The sequence below is a fragment of the Quercus lobata genome, chromosome 2, assembly GCF_001633185.2.
Source record: "Quercus lobata isolate SW786 chromosome 2, ValleyOak3.0 Primary Assembly, whole genome shotgun sequence".
Classification (NCBI taxonomy): domain Eukaryota; kingdom Viridiplantae; phylum Streptophyta; class Magnoliopsida; order Fagales; family Fagaceae; genus Quercus; species Quercus lobata.
In genome coordinates, this window is record NC_044905.1 from 71,887,893 (window position 1) to 71,900,530 (window position 12,638).

The 12,638-nt window shown below is 34.8% G+C and overlaps 1 pseudogene; it reads right to left on the bottom strand.

Moving 5' to 3' along the window:
- Positions 1-7,422: 7,422 nt before the first annotated feature.
- Positions 7,423-11,915, bottom strand: LOC115978260 (annotated as a pseudogene).
- Positions 11,916-12,638: the final 723 nt, after the last annotated feature.

Here is a 12,638-nt window from a genome sequence, read left to right on the forward strand (position 1 = left end):
GTGTAATGAAGATGATGAGTCCACATCTCATATATTCCTCCATTGCACCTTTGCTAGAGCTTGTTAGCATGGCTCTGCCCTAACAGTCCATACCTCTAATTTAAGTAGTTTTTAAGTATGCAAACCTGGATTAGCAACATCCTTTTAAACTTCAAATAGATGGATCAAGGAAAGATGGAGTACCTACAATCCATATTCTCTCTCCTTTGGACAATCTGGAATCACAAGAACATGGTGATACATGATGGCAAAACTCCTAACCCAATTGAAGTCATTCCAACTGCTTAAACTTTGTCTTACAGGTACAGGGATGCTTTTAACATGTATGTAAGCCATAATAATCAACGAAGGAAAAAGCAGCCAACTTGCCAGAACATTAGAGGAGCCTAGGACTTGATTATTAAAATAGTTGGAGCTAGGAAAAGGAGACCTAAGAGAGCTGCATATGCCTATGAAGCAAAAAATCTGCAAGGGATTGTCATGTTTTTAGGTAGTGTTAGTTGTGGAGCACCTACATCTATTGCAGCAACTAAGCTTTAGAGCATCCACAGCAGTGGAGCTAAAAATTTAGCTTTTTAACTCCACCAAAAGTTACTTTATCTATTTTACCTACATACATGCTACAGCAGTGGATCTATTTTAGCTTTTAACACAATAAAATAATATAAACATCACAATAAAATAATATATCCATTACAATAAAATAATATATCCACTACAATAAAATAATATATCTTATACAATAAACAACAATCACAACCACCTTCAACCGCCACCGCCACCGCCGTCGCCGCGACCACCGCCACCGCCGACGACTCTTTCTCCACCGCCGTCGCCGACACCGCCGCCGACACCGCCACCGACGACTCTTTTTCCACCGCCACTGACTCTTCCGCCGCCGCCGCATGATAGCAAATAATCGTCTAGTGTTAACAAGTGATTTTTTTAATCCCAAATTATACTCATACATTTTTTTTTTACTAAAACAATTTCTCAATTATCATGATAGCCTATTATCGTCTCAATTGTCCGAAAGCAACCTTGGAACAATGTGAACTATGAAATGAAGGAACTTTATAAGAAAACATATAAAATAGAATACATATTATAGCAAGAACAATGTAGTCCATAGATTTGCTCACAAACATAACTCAAACCAAATTACAATAAAACTTACACACTCGCACAAGTTCCTATGACTCATACTTCTCAACATACAAAAAAGAAAGTTCCTACGACTTGCCTTGCAATTGCCATAAATGTTCAATAAGGTCCGACTGGAGTTGAAAATAAATTTCTCGGTCTCTAATGCGTCCATGCCTCTCAATGTATGACAAAAATTCATCACTTTGTTCACGTAACATTTGTAGAGGAGGATTATCCACTCCATCATTTTGTTCATAATCCAAATCTACCACTTCATTATCATCCCGCTCATCTTCAACAATCGTATTATAGAGAATTATGCACGCTTTCATGATCTTTATGAGTGTTTCAAGATGAAAAAATCGTGCAGGTCCACGGACAATTGCGAAACGTGCTTGAAGCACTCCAAATGCACGTTCAACATCCTTCCTATACGCCTTTTGGGCTGCTGCAAATAATTTATACTTCTGTCCTTGTGGAGTTGGGATTGTTTTCACAAATGTTGCCCACTTTGGATATATACCATCAGCAAGGTAATATCCCATAGTGTAGTCATGACCATTAATTGAGTAATGTATTGTAGGAGCACATCCTTCAGCAAGTTCATTAAATACATGAGATCGCTTTAACACATTAATATCATTATTTGACCCAGGTAACCCAAAAAATGCATGCCATATCCAAAGATCATATGATGCTACTGCCTCCAAAATAATAGTAGGCTCACGAATATGACCACAATACTTTTCCATGCAGATGGACAATTTTTCCACGTAGATGGACAATTTTTCCATTTCCAATGCATGCAATCAATTGAAACTAACATACCTGGAAAACCTCGACGTTCGTCGTGAGCTAACAGTCTAGCAATGTCTTCATTGTTTGGCTTTCTCAAGTATTCTTCAGAGAAAACATCAATTACCGCAGTAACAAATTTTTTCAAACTTTCTAATGCAGTAGTTTCTCCAATCCGCACATATTCATCTATCAAATCACCCGATACTCCATACACAAGCATTCTAAGTGCAGCAGTTATCTTTTGTAATGAAGATAAACCAAGTTTGTTGGCACTATTTCTTTTTTGGACAAAGTAAGAGTTATGAGCTTCAACTTGAGATTGAATACGAAGAAAAAGAGAACGCCTCATCCGAAATCTCCTACGAAATAAAGCGGGTGAATATATTGGTGTGGGAGCAAAATAATCAAGAAAAAGCCTCTCATGGCCTACCAAATGATTATGTTGGATAAAATGACAACGACGTTTAGGTTGTGATGCTTCCATAACAAGTTCTTCGATTATCTCATCTTCATCTGAGTTATCAAGAAGGAACTTGCAAAACAAATAGTGATTCATGGATGCAACCTTCAAGACAATTGGAAATTAATTATTACTATAGATGCAAGATTAAAATCAAGTGACATAAACCACAACAAAATGAATATAACTAATTCACGCACAAGTCACAACACAAACACATACATCTAAAAAAAAACAACTTGAAAATACAATAAATGCTCATTATTCATAGATTTATTCTAAGACCTGTCATCTCAAAACCAAGCATATGATACTAGGAATGTTCAATGAATAGAAATAATTAGATGAAAGACACTCATAGTAGCTGTAACAGCAAGATATATAATAGCAAAATATATAATAGGCACTCATAGTGGCTGTAATACTCATAGTTGATCAAATAATAGTTTCATTGGATCAAAGAATTATATCAATGCCTATCACAAGATCAAATGGAACTTAACAAAAGATAAAAAAGATTGCACTTCAAAGTCTTTGTTAGATTGCACTTCAGGTCACAACACAAATACATACATATAGTTTAAGACAATTCATCAAGTGATATAAGCCACTACAAAATACATAAGTCACTACAAAATACATAAAAGTCTAAACTACATCCAAAATACAATTAAACCCATTAATTACATGATCTTCGTTTTGCCATGATTTCCTCTTGGAGTTGTTCATAAAAAGCTTTTTGTGTTCCAGTTAAGTCACTTGTATCTATCATCATGATTCTCTCTTCCTCTAACCTTTCTTCCCGCTCAAATTTTTTCTTCTCAATCATCATTCTTTCCTTCTCAATCTTAAGTTTTTCTTCCCTACTTTCCTTTTCAATCGCAAGTTTTTCCCTCTCAAAAGACATTTTTTCCTCTTCTAACCGAGTTACATCCTCAATCAATTTCAATTTTTTGTTCAAATATTCCCCTACATCTTTTCCAGTGGCTTTATTCTTTCAGATGGCCTTTTTGGCCTTCCTACCAATAGGTCTCTCAAAATTGGAAGTGTCACCAAGTCCGGACCCACAATCCCCTTCACTAATAGATATTGCCTCTGAAGTTGGAGGCATGGATGATCTCGATCTAGCATTGTTAGGATCGGCAAACTTTGGTTGGTCCTTTAACATGAGCCAACAATGGTCAAGAAGAAAGGGTTTCTTGTGCTTCTCTAAATACAAAGTCTTCGCATTGGTAATCTAAAAAAAAATTAAAACAAATATAACATGATTAATATCTTCAAATTATTGGTGAATGGACATGTTAACATTATTGTAATATAATTTATACCTTATCTTCTTCGGTTATACCACTTTGATGAAGTGCGTTAATTTGAGCCATACACCCAGCAAACTTATTTGTCTTTTCACTAATCGTACCCCAACGACTTAGCAAGGAGATAACAGTACGTGTGGTACCGGATGTATTGTACTGCATGAAATATTCCCAAACTTTTTGACGAAAGGTATTTTGTGTTTGTTCATTACTGTTTATGGCATCAACACTAGTATTGAGCCATGCTGCCACTAAGAGTTTATCTTCCTCTACAGTAAAGTTAGAGCCCCGTTTTCCTTTTGTAGAAGAGGCATTTTCAACTTGTGGTGGAGGTGGAGGTGGCAAATCAGAAACTGACACAGGAGTATTTTGAGACATTCCCAAAAATTGTGAGTCAATTTCTATATCCCCGTTCATGATACCCGTGATAAATGTTAGGTCTCTACGTAACTCTGTGTCCCTACGTGACTCCATAAAATTAGAAAAAATATATATAAACTTCCCTGCACACAGAAAATTTTCAAACTAACATTTATATCAACACAACAAATTACAAAGACATTTATAGACATTTACAGAGACAAATTACACAACAAACTTACATTTATATTACAGAGACATTTATATTACATTTATAGACAAATTACAAATTACAGAGACCACACAACAAATTACAATGACCCAATACATTCCTGTGGTTTTGTGCAACACAACAATTTACAGAGACCACCCAAACGTAACTCTATGGTTTTGTGCAACACAACAAATTATAGTGACAACAAAACATGTAAACTTCCCTGCACAAATTACAGAGACCACAGAAACCACACAACAAATTCCTGCAAACAGAAAATTCCCAATACATTCCTCCATTCAGATGTTATACCCAGCAAAAACAGCAAAAAAATAACACCATTTGCCCAAAACAACATAGCAATAACACCATTTTTCACCACAACATAACACCACAAAATAACACTAAACCCAGAAAAATTAAGCCATGAAAAAATTCACTACAAAAGAAAAGAGAGAGCACTGACCTGAAGTGGATTGGCTGGGACGGCGACGGCGTGGGCTGAGGCGTGGGCTGGGACGGCGACGACATGGGCTGGGCTGGGACGGCAACGGCGTGGAGAGCTTGATGAGTGAGATGAGAGCTTGATGAGTGAGAGAGATGAGAGCTTGCGACGGCGTGGGCTAGGCTGGGATGGCGACGGATGGCGTGGGCTGGGCTGGGACGACGACGGCGTGGAGAGCTTGATGAGTGAGAGAGATGAGAGCTTGCGACGACGTCGGCTAGGCTGGGATAGCGATGGCGTGGAGAGCTTGATGAGTGAGAGAGATGAGAGCTTGCAACGGCGTGGGCTGGGCTGGGATGGCAACGGATAGCGTGGGCTGGGCTGGGACGGCGACGGTGTGGAGAGCTTGATAAGTGAGAGAGATGAGTGAGGGAGATGAGTGCTTGATGAGTGAGAGAGATGAGAGCTCTGATGAGTGCACGGCGGAGATAGAATAAAAGAATGAAAAAAATAAAGTGAGTTTTATTATTTTAATCGGGAGTTGGATTAAAAATTTTTTTTTTTTTTTTAGATGAGTGCTACAGTGCACATCTATCTATAGATGTGCACTGTAGCAAATCAGCTAAATTTTATGGGTTTGGCTCCACTGCTGCAAGCCTTTTTTGCTATATTGGTGGAGCTAAAATAGCATTATAGCTTTTTTGCTCCACTGCTGCAAATGCTCTTAGTGGAGGCTACTGTTAAGGCCAAAAATCTTGGTTTCTGCAGAATTTTTTTTTTTTTTTTTGTACTGTAGTAACAGAATAGTCCAAGTCTATAACCAGAATTGTAATCCTAGTTGGAAGGAAAAAACAATGATCTATGATATCTTAAATCTGCAGCAACAGGATGTGTGTTGCAAAGCCTTTTTTTTTCCCAAGGCTATACTAGGCTCTGTCTGCAATTATGCCAAGAGTGTTACTAGAGTACCTAGTTCTTGTAGCTAGATGCATCTAGCCTTGATATAGGTCTTGTATCCTTCTTTCATTGGTATCAAAAAAAAAATGTAATTCATTACACATTTTCATTCTTTACTATGCATACAAAATTACATGTTAATCGAATGAAATTTTACTATTCGATCAATACACTTATGTTTTGTGAATAGCTTTAAAATACCCAAATTTTGAAATTTATATATTTAACTAGTGAGATAGTTATTGAATTTTGATTATCTTGAAATTTGCAAGCATATTAGATTTAAAGAGAAAATGTAATGCAATAGTAGATTTATCAAAATACACATATAATAAAAAATTTATTGAGTGGTGTAATTTGATAAAAATTACAATAAGTATAATTTGAACAGGACCTAAAAAAATTTTAGATAGGATATTTTGGTAAGCATTATTGAGTGATGTTTATCCAATGCCAAAATGTTAGTGTTATTGAATCCCCCTTTTTCTTTTTCTTTTTGGGGGTAAGCTGAATTTTAAACTCTTAATTATAGGAATTTTTTCAAATATACCCTATAGCTGCAAAGGTTCTTAATTGAATTCCATGTTTTAAGACTATTACGAATTAAACCTTTTTGTTTCGCTAGTTTCCAACCTAGTTTGGACTTTTTTAGGGTTTGATTTTTTTTTAGTTTGGTTGGGAGGTTTAAATTGGTACGATTTTGAAAGCCCATAAATCAATTTGAAACTAATGAAACTATAGGGTCTAATTTTTAAAGCGCTCTAAAGTATATGGTTTAAAATGTATTTTGTCCTTTTTTTTCAAATAAATAAATACAAACCTAGTATCAAAGTGGTTAACAATGTAGTGGAGGTAGTTTCAGTTTGGCTATGGCTTTATCTCATTAATTTTTGATTATTTTCAATTACATTCTAATCTTAAAAAATAAACCAATGGATTTTTGACATGAAATTAATCCAATTATGGACCAATCAAAACTAATCACTCACAATCACATTGTTTGTGCCTTTACGTGTTAGAATGCATATTAATCATTAAATATTGATGTGGCTTGATCTTTTAATAGAATGTTCTTATGTCGTTTTGATCATAGTGAACTCAATTTTATTTTAGAATGAAATTCATGTTCATTGGATGGTTCAAACAACATTTTTACTCTTGTATTCTTCAATTGCAAAACAAGGTGTCTATACAAGCGAAGCCCCTCACGGAATGGTACAAAGGTAATTTGGGAAATTTTTATTGGGTAGGGTTATTATATATAAATAATGTTGTAAACTTGTTTTCTTAGGTAATGGATTATTAGCAACTCTCTCTCTCATGGATGTAGGCAAACTATTGAACCACATAAATTCTCTAAGTTGATTTCTCACTTCTCTTTTCTTTTATCTTTACATTAAAAAGTTATTTCACCAGAAGGAATACGACCCAACAGATGAAAGAAAATTGATTAATAAGATAAACCTTAATGGTGTTCAGTTCTATTATGTCAAACTTTGCCTTTTTTTGGACAGTTTTTTTTTTTTTTTTTTGAGAAGATTCCGGATGGTTCTTTGTATGTATTGGATTGCAATTTGCAAATACGAATAGTGATAGTGATAAGACAAAGAATCCTTAGAAATACTAGCAAATAGGATTAAGTATAATAAGTAAAAGCTAGTGTTTATTATACAACCTTATTACATACACCCTTGAAATGCACTTATATCGTGACTTGAAGTCACGATTTCCAACTGTGTACTGGTATCCTGTACATGATATGGGTTATTCACTAGTATACAATAATACAAGAAGTTCATTTATTCATTATCCACTGTGTTTCTTAATAGATGCTGTACCAAGTTTGTGTAAAAGAGAGGATGAGAAGGATGGCAGCGACCGCAGTCGAAAGAATAGCCCAAGGAGTGTCAAAATAATTGCGCACAAGCATAGTACGCCATCTAGGCCACCTGCGCTTGCAATAATTATTCAAATCCTGACGAACCTTCTGGTAATAGATTTCCTTGAGAAAAGCATTGTAGTAAAGCTTGTTGAAGAATGGAACAGCATCCTCTGGATTCAACCAGTTATCGATGATCTTATTCTCACAGAGTATGTCCACGTCCTTGGCAGTGTTGATGAGGTTGTCTATGAGCACAGCATAGGAAGTGAACCTTGGTTCACAATTTGGGAAGCATTGTTCAAAGCAGATGAGATTTCGAAAGAAGGTTTCTGTTATCTCATGAATATACAAACCAGGGATTTCCAGGACTCTATTATTAAACTTTATGTCTACGATGCTTTTGGACTCACGCCTCTTAATTTTGACTCCAGCCTCTACAAGGCTCGTCGCAGAGGGCATGAGGAGAGTCCAATCTAAGTGGCCTCTTTCCTCCTCAGTTGGTGAAACCAACCATTTTCGAAACACATCGAGGATATGCTTGATGTCTTGGATAGGAGGGTAACCAGAACGCGGCTTTGAAACGAAAAAGTCACCAAAAAAATCTTGGGCAAGTTCAATTAGAGGCATCTTGTGTCTAGGATCCACGGTGAAGTTGAACAAACGCTCCAAAACCATCCATGGTACTTGGTTTTCTAGCAATATCAAGTCATGAAATAGAAATTGACGCATACATGACATGGTGAAAATCGGGTCATCCTCTTCTCTAAGCTCTGTATAAAAATCCTTACGGAACAGTTCAACAATGAAGCAACCATCAATTAACAAAATTTTAACAAATTCATCTGGGGTGTAATCAATTGGTTTACCATAATACTCACGAGCTTCTCTCTCCACATCCTTGACCGAATTGGTTAAATTTCTCAACATTTCTTCTGGAAAGGGTGATCGAGAAATAAGGCTTTGCAAATACTTTGTTTTAATTTTTTCCGTTTCTTTGAACTCTGGACGGCCACGGTGGAAAGGCCCAATAGAAAACACATCTGGACATAAGCCTTTTCATTAAGCCTGAGTAGGAGTATGCATGGGTCGGGTTGGGTCGGGTTGAGGGGATTTTTTGACCCAACCCACCATGGTGGGTCAAAAAAAAATTCAACCCAACCCAACCCATCACATAAGTCTAACCCAACCCAACCCAACCCAACCCACATGGGTCGGGTTGAGCCCATGGGTTTGACAAAGTTTTTTAATTATTATTATTAAATTAAGTAGAAAAAAATATAAATATTAATATATTAAAAAAAACCTAAACATTAGTGTCAATGTAACTCTTTAAAGACAAACAATACTAATGACTAAACAACAATACTAATTTATTAGGATTTGTGTGAACTAATTAGCTTTTATATAAGATAGGAAGAACTGGTTATTTAAAAAAATTTATTAATTATATAATATTATATATATATATATTAAATTAGTATTAGTAGAAGGAATTGAGGAAATGCTACTCTACAACTGGGTTTTTTTTTAAATTATTAAATATATATAAGTGCCCTACAATTGATTTAAAAAAAATTATTAAATATAAAATATATATTAAATATGGGTGGGTCAGGTCGGGTTTGGCGAGTTTGTAATTTTATGACCCAAACCCAATCCAACCCGCTATAAAAAAAAATTTTGTAACCCAACCCAACCCACCAAGCCTTAAAAACCGACCCAACCCCGTGGGTTGGGTTGGGTTTGGTGGGTTTTCTGCACACCCCTAAGCCTGAGGAGTATGGTTGGGGTTTTGAAGATGCAACACTTACGTGACATGAATAGATCTTGGGACTTCCTAGCTTTTATCAAAGATTCCAAACCTTCAATATAAATTGCTGCATTATCTGAAGTCTTCACAGCCATATTTCGGTTCTGTTTCCTGTTCCGTTTTTGCCTCCTTAAACTGCTTCTTCAGGAATGACCAAAAAAAAGGGAAGCAAAAAACAACACAGCAGTGTAGTTTTAGGCCCAATTCCTTTCAAGTAGAAGTTGACAGATAAATGTATGAAACTGTTACTGTTTGAGAATACCCAAGCACAATAACAAGATTCTTCTTCTTCTCACATAAATGGTGGATCTCATCACAATTTTAATTAATAGATCTTGTTTTATGTGAGACAAGAGCGGCACTACATACTCTTTAGGTGGGGTTCATTTGAACCCTCTTACTTGAAAAAAAATTATATTACTAGTTTATTTATTTGTATATAAAATATTTTTTACTAGTTTATTTAAAATATTTTTATAAAAACAATGAAAATAGATAATGACAATTATATAAAATTAAAAATGTTATACAAACTTAACAAAATAAAATAGTTAGACAACTGATAATAAACTATCCTTTAACTATTTCAAAACATAAAAACTTGTAGAAAAAATTGTAAAACTTCATATATTTGCATTTATTCTTTTTTTTTTTTTTGGTCGATAACTCAATATATTCAAATTCTCTTTTTATTAAATTTGAGTTTCTTAATAACCTCCTAAAAAAATTGCTGGAGCTGCCATTAATGTGAGAGGACTAAGGAGGGAATACTAATTCTAAATAAGGGATAATTGCAGTTAACCCACCTATGGTTTGACCGGTTTTAACTAAGCCTACCCATGGTTTAAAAAGTGTCATTTAACCCACCTGAGATATCCTCCGTTAGACATCCATAACCCACCTCACCATTTTCCATTAGAAAAACAGGGGTAAAAATGTCTTTTCAATAATATTTTATGTCTCCCTCCTCCATCTACTCTTTTGAATCCAAAGCTAAAAAAAAAAAAAAAAAAAAAAAAAAAAAAAAAAAAAAAAAAAAAAACCATTTATACTAAAAATCTCAAGATCAAAATTTCGCAAATTCATCCATTAATATGAAGAATCCCTTAGCACAAGTTAGTTTTGAAATTTTGTGCTTCTGGGTTTCCATTTTTGAATTTAAATGTACTAAAAAGGGCAAAGATAAAGAAACTTCTACAAATGATGATGCTGAAACTATGAAAATCTTTTGCAAATGTATGAACAAAGGGCAGCAAACAAATGTTTTGGGTGGGTATTGGGTAGTCACGGTATTGGTGTGGGTTTGTGTGTCTTTAGTTGTGATTGTTTAGGGAGGAAAAAAAAACAAATTAGGGAAAAAATACACCAAAGAGATGTTTTGAAGCTTTCAACCTATCAAAACATAACCCAAAACTAAAGCAACCCCACCTTACATTTTTTTATGTGTTGTTTGTCTACCAAGAGGCTTTCTTAATACCAGCAAGAGCTCCTTTGCAAAGCACTACAACCCGCAAACCCAATCTCCACCACTAACCCCCATCCACACCACTAGCCAAGCACTACAACCCATAAACCCAAATAAAAAACCACATTTCATCAAATACACCCCAAAAATCCAAATCCAAACACAAAGAAACAACCACCCTTTCCAAAAACCAACCATCAGAGAACCCAAAAGTTCCAATTCATCACCATGAACAAATCGAAACAAAATAAAAGAACACACAACCACAGAACCACTTGGAGAACAACTGCAATGAATAGGGACCTAGTGAACTTGAACTCTGTCAAGCAATCGAAGTAAAGAGAGAAAGGGATAATGGGTTTGGGGATTTTTAGGGATTTTGAGGTAGAGAGAGGGAGAGAGCTCGTTCTTCTTTTTGGGGGTTTTATTTGGGTTCTAATTTTGGCTTAAATAGTAAAGGAGATTTTCTAACAGAAATGACAAAGGTGGGTAACGGGTATTTAACAGAAGCACCTCAGGTAAGTTAAGTGATAAGTTTTAAACCACAAGTGAGCTTTGTTAAAATGAATCAAACCACAAGTGGGCTAAGTGCAATTTCCCAACTAATAATTACTCAAAATTGTTTAACAAAAAAAAGAGGTGTGTGTAACACTGACACATAGAATGTTTTCTGAACTCTTGGAGCCAGCGGCATAGGTTCTGTTTTGCCCTTAATTTTGAAAGTGAAAATTGCTTTGAAATTTTGAAAAAATAATGGCAATAGTACTTATAATTTTCAAAATTCAAATACAAGGCAAAATTGGTTAGCATTAAATTATATACCAGATAAGAGTGCAACTATATTGCAGGCTTCACCACTCTTTATGCTGCCTTTATTGTCCTACAAACAAGAGAAGTTGATGTAGACCCATCATGAAAACTAAGTTCAAATAATGAGAAGGTATTTCAGATAAGTTCTACATAATTAGAGCCCATACTTTGGTCAACCAAAAATGGGGGAAACAGAATAGAAAAAGAAAATAAGAGGGTAACTCTTACTGAGCAAGGCGATTCTTTCTTGAGCAATTTCTTTAGAGAAGTTCACTCGACTTACCCGTGGCAAATGCCAGTGTTTATATAGTGCAAAAAGCACCAAAAATAAAAAGGTTAATTCCTACGATACTCTATTCCTTGATTCGTAGATTTAAATTATACTTAAAAAAAATAAAAAGATTCATTAGAAGTGCGTTTTCAACTAGAAATGGTAATGCTAGAATAATAACTCTCCAACTTAAAGTATAAGGATCGGTTCAGATTAAACAGTATAATTCTTTCGCTGTGTTGCAACACTCAATAATTTTTTTTTTTTTAGAAACAACAGTCAATAACTTGAGAAAGATATTTTGATAGATTTATTTATTGGGAAAGGGATTACATTATCTCCTCAAGGCTCAAACCTTCAGGTTTTTCTTATTATAATATATATATGGAAAAAAAAAAATTTTGAATTTGTGAATTTGGATGTAAGGACATTCAATTAAGGCCAAACTTTGGCTATAAACTTGGTTATAACAAATGGCTATAACTTCCACTAAAAAAATTAACATGAGTATATATTTAGAAATTCTAACGGTTGGATTTCAAGCTCTTTATATTTTTAACACACATGTCAAATTTTGTGCTAATCAGATGTTATTTACTATTTGATCAATAATTTTCATTTTTTATGCATAATTTTAGATTATAAAAAATTAAAATTTAAACATTTTATTGATGAAATAACTATTGATCATTGATCTTTTGGAATTC